Genomic DNA, 5,232 nt, shown 5'->3' with positions numbered 1-5,232 from the left:
TCCTCCCATATAATAATTGTTTTTCAAACTTTATCACCATGGAAAAAACTAATTAGGATAGAGGCCCACGGGGAATTCATGCTCAACTATTTGAAAGCCGGTATCATCCCTTTAAGATTAAAAGTTAGGAACATTCCCGGTCTCTTTGTAGATGAGAAAACATTCCTACACAAATGGAGCATGATAGCTAGTAGATGTTCCCGCGACCTCATGATACTAATTATAGCCACATCCAAAGAACTAGCCTCAGATTTAAAAAAAGAAATAGAAGATCTGGAAGATAAAATAAAGAAATCATCCACAATAGAAGAGGCTGATAAACAACTAGAAACCCTAAAGAAAGATATCCTATCCTTTGCTGAATACTTAACAAAAAGGAAAAATGAGAAATTCACAAAGGATAAGAGATTCTATACCTTGGAACGAACTTATCCTTACCTCGGATTTTTTTTTTATAAAACAGATTACCATCAAGGAGAAACCAACTATAATCCCCAAAAGATTAACGCCTTTTCAGACTCCTCAGATCCTGATTCGCATGGAGATAGTAATTCCAACTACCATGAGGAAGGTCAATATAATCCACATAATGGACGTAGAAATACACGTCAGCCTTTTTTAGGCTACCGCGGTGCCAAACGGGGACGACGAGAGTAAGATTTTAGCCCCAATCGAGAGGCCATTATCAGACCCACCAGTACCCCCTGGAACCTCTACACTACCTAGAGACACGCAGCAAACAATATCAAAGACAATGGATGTAATACCCATTTTTTTTTTCCAAACCTTTATTTGTAGCAAATCAGAGTACAGAGATGGGCCTACAACCATCGCGGCCGGCCGCTAGTAAAGTCAAAACATTGCGAGCAATAAGCTTTGTGGCAACAATTCAAGGCACAGGATAATACAGTAACAGTACAGAATTCGGATGCGGCATAGCAGCTCGAGTAAGGATATGAAAGGTTCATTTTACTAATAAGGAGCAAAAAGAAGCGTCACGCAGTCACACGCATTCCCACGATAGTGCGTCAATCAGGATAGATGAAACAGTGTCTATACGATGAGGGGGGCCCCCGGGGACAAAATATACATAACAGGAGAAGCAAAGGCACAGCCCCAGCATACAACAGGTCCAAACCCACCCTTCAGCGCCATACACACCGCAAGAAACACAGGCAACGACGACAACTGAGAAAAGGAAAGACTAAAGGGCCATAGTAACGAACACAAACATACGCCCCACCCGCAACCCCCCACCCTGCACACCCGCAGAAGGTCAAGGCCTACCCCCCAGCCGCGTGCCTGTTGCCCTAATAGAACCCGAAATATAGAAAGATAGAAAAGAAAGAAAACAAAAAGAAAAAGAGAGAAATGGAGGAGGACCCCCAGTGTGCCGCTCGGCCCCACCCTGCACCACAACACTACGAAAATCCCAAAAAGGAGTCAATACCACAAAGAAGATCAATAGAGCCTGGGTACAGGAACAAAGAAATAGCAATCACAGATATCCACGACACCGCCCGTCAATAATAAAGCAAATAGAGGACAGGCCACCTCAGCCCTGACCCTGTCTGATAAGAATACTGCCTGAAGTTCTATCAATAAGCAATGGGAAGCACAGTCTCGAAGGTCCGAACAGGATAGGCGGGCCCGGACGGAACAAGGCCATAAAAAAGCATAATAATTCAAAGCCACCCAAATACAGACAGTAAAGATAAGGCAACCACAGCGCCGGGCCCATGGACTCCCAAAAGCAGACACAAAAGAACAGCATCCAGGAGGAGAAAGTCAAAAAGCCCGGCCATGGCCGCGAACCCCCGGGGCCAGTCCAAGACGGAAAACAGCGCTCCACTCCCAGCCGCCAGTCAAACAGGTGCCCCGAGGACAAAGTCATACAGGCGACCAAGACGGCCAGCACGGGCAAAGAAGTCCGGGCTCCAAGCGGTCCGAGGAGCCTCCGAGGAACCAAAACCTTCCCCACAGAGGCAGCAGCATGGTCAGCGGCCGACTCCCGGAGTAGGACCCTGGTCGACATAGGTAGCGAAACAGCGATGGCGTCCAGTCCTGTACCCAGAACTCGGGCGTAGCAATCAACAGTCTCCTGCAAAGTCGTCAAGGCAGCCAACACATCTCGGGGTGTGAACTCCGTCGTGCGATGCGGGCATCCCTGTCCCATCTCTGCAACAGCCGCCCGGCCCGGACGTGAGCCGCGAAGAAAGGCGCCAGCCGCCATCTTGAGCCGATCGGCACCGGTCCCCTGCACAGATCCAGGGAGCGGGCCGCACCGTGGGGACACCGCAGGATGCATCTCCAGGACAAACAAATTGTGGGGCATGGTCCAGAAAGGAGAGCCACCAAAAGGCTAAAGTCCCGCCGGGCCTCGGGAGTCGCCCACTTATATCAGAGCGATCTCCGGTTATGCCTGGACAACAAATGTTGGGGAGGGGGCAGGAGTCAAGCGCCCCCTCCGATCGCACGCCTCCACTCTGTCCTACGAGGGTCCACGTCGATCAGTTCGTGTCGTTGCCGCTGGCAGCGGTCGTTCAGAACATCAGCCCCCACCGGCGAGGCGCCGCTCCACCCTCGACGGCCGTTGATGCTGCGGCCGAGGCCGGAGGCCTCGCCTAATCAACACCCCGGTCCCACCATCACACGGGCCGCAAAGCAGACGGGGAGATTTCTCAGGATCGGCGGCACGTAGACGCTCCGGAAGCAGACGGTAGGTGTTCGCTTTCTCTTCGGAGGCAAAGGAGGGCACTTTGGGTCAGGATATTCGGCAGGATAGTCGTGTGGGGCAAAGGGGCTCGCGGAGCCGAGCGACTATGCGGCCATTTCAGATGGCTGCTTGGCTCCTCCCCCCGTAATACCCATTTTTAACCTTTCAACATATAACTTAGATACTGCTGACATGTCTCTTTTAACGAAAGGATTAACATTTGTTCCCCACTCCAATGTAGAGCTATTTGAATTACATCAGGATATCCACTCTTTCTTCAGAAAAATAAGATTAAAAAAGTTCTTTATGAACAAAGAAGAAATTGATCAAGACATCAGAGTAGATAACATAGTAACCTTACCATCTACCTTCACACCCTCTCTGGACCAAGTTGGCCCAGAGATGGCAATATTTGAAAAGGTGGTCTTAAATAAATTAGAACAAGCCTTGCGGTTTGTACCCAAACCTAGATATAACATTTCTAAGGAAGAACACATATCCTTAAACAATCTGAAAAACAATAAATCACTTGTCATTAAAAGCAGTGACAAAGGAGGAGGCATAGTCCTCATGGACTCAATAAACTATGAGACCAATATGTTAAAAATGTTAAATGACCCCTCTTTCTACAAAAAAAATCACAACTAATCCAACAGACAGAGTAATTAAAACAATCCAAAGAATTACTAACAGGGCTCTAGACACAGGAGCAATAAACAAAAAAGAATATGATTTCTTAAATAAATCAGAAAAAAAGATATCTTGTATTTACGGGGTACCTAAAATACATAAGAACCAGCAGGACCCCCCCTATCGCACAATTGTTTCTACAATAGGCACTCCCACTGAAGCCATCTCCAAATACCTAGACAATATTCTGAGACTGTATATTCCATTGACATCCTCCTATATTAAAGATACAGGGTCAATCATCACAAAGGTTGAACATCTGCCTTTTAACCAACATAGTGACCTGTTAGTCACCCTTGATGTTGAATCCCTGTATAGCAACATCCCCCAAAAAGAAGCAGTAGATGCAACCTTGTGGTTCATAGATATGTACAATATTCCATGTTCCAAACCGTTCATCCATGAATGCCTCTCCTTGGTCCTAAAAGAGAATGTCTTTCAGTTTGGTGAGTTTATGTATCAGCAAACCAAGGGCGTGGGCATGGGGGCAGCCATGGCTCCGTCCATAGCTAATATATACATGGCTCTTTTTGAGTCCAGACATATATATAACGAGATGGCCCCATTCTTTGAGTCTGTTTCCCATTGGTACCGTTATATCGATGATATTTTTTTCATCTGGACCAATGGGGAACAGACCCTTCAAGAATTTTTAGATTGGCTTAATCTTGCAGATATTAATCTCCACTTCACTGCCCACATTAACACAACGCAAGTTGAATTTTTGGACATCTATATTAGGAATGAATCTAATAAGCTTGAGGTAGATCTATATACCAAGCCGATGGCAAGGAATACCCTGCTTTACTTTACTAGCTACCATCCCAGGAATCAGAAGGATAGTATCCCCTTTTCGCAGTTTCTTAGAGTAAGAAGAAATTGCACAAACCTGAGAGATTACGATACCCAATCAGTTGCCATGAAACAAAAATTTCTCGAACAAGGCTATCCCCACCGCCTCGTAAGAGAAGCATACAAAAGAGCCCGGTTTTATGACTGGGATGCTCTACTCAAACCCCAAAAAGAACAACAAGAACCTAAACTGGTATGCATCACTAAGCATTCCACTCTAAATGCCACTGTTAGACAAATCATAAATGCTAACTGGCATCTTTTAAATGTGGATTCATCTCAAACTAAAATAAAAAAAACAATGTTTGCACATCGTCGTAACAAGAATTTAAAAGACCTAGTAGTGCATTCACGTTACACCACATCAACCACCAAAAATCCATTCATAAAAAAATCAATAGATGGCACTAACCAAATAAGGGGCACCTCCTGATGCGGTTCCTGTCAGTCATGTAATAGTATTATACCAGGAGAGTCATTTATCTTCAATCAATTTAATATTCAAGCAAAAGAACTATGGACGTGCAATACACGTAACATAGTTTACCTGATTCTATGCCCTTGCAATTTGGGCTACGTGGGAGAAACCTCACGGACAATAAAAACCCGTCTCACAGAGCATAGGTCTGCCATTAAAACACGTAAGCTCACAGCCTCACTGGTCCATCATTTCTCTGAATTTAAACATTCCCCATCAGATATCAGATGGCGTATTTTGGAGAAGATCCATACGCCAAATGATAACGGTGGTGATAAGATCAGAAAGAAAAAAGAAGTATTCTGGATCTTTTCCTTGGGGACATTCACCCAGGGCTTAAATAATGAATTACCCTGGGAGAACGCTATTGTGTAGAAATAAAGACTTTGGACATTGATGTGATTATACGGTACCCCTTTACAATTAATCAGATTCAGCAATTTAAGATTCTTCTCCCCAGTAATGCACCAAACCAATAAACCAATAAATTAATAAA

The sequence above is a fragment of the Lissotriton helveticus genome, chromosome 3_2 (genome assembly GCF_964261635.1).
Source record: "Lissotriton helveticus chromosome 3_2, aLisHel1.1, whole genome shotgun sequence".
Classification (NCBI taxonomy): domain Eukaryota; kingdom Metazoa; phylum Chordata; class Amphibia; order Caudata; family Salamandridae; genus Lissotriton; species Lissotriton helveticus.
The sequence above is the reverse complement of the archived record's forward strand: the minus strand, read 5'-3'. Positions refer to the sequence as shown.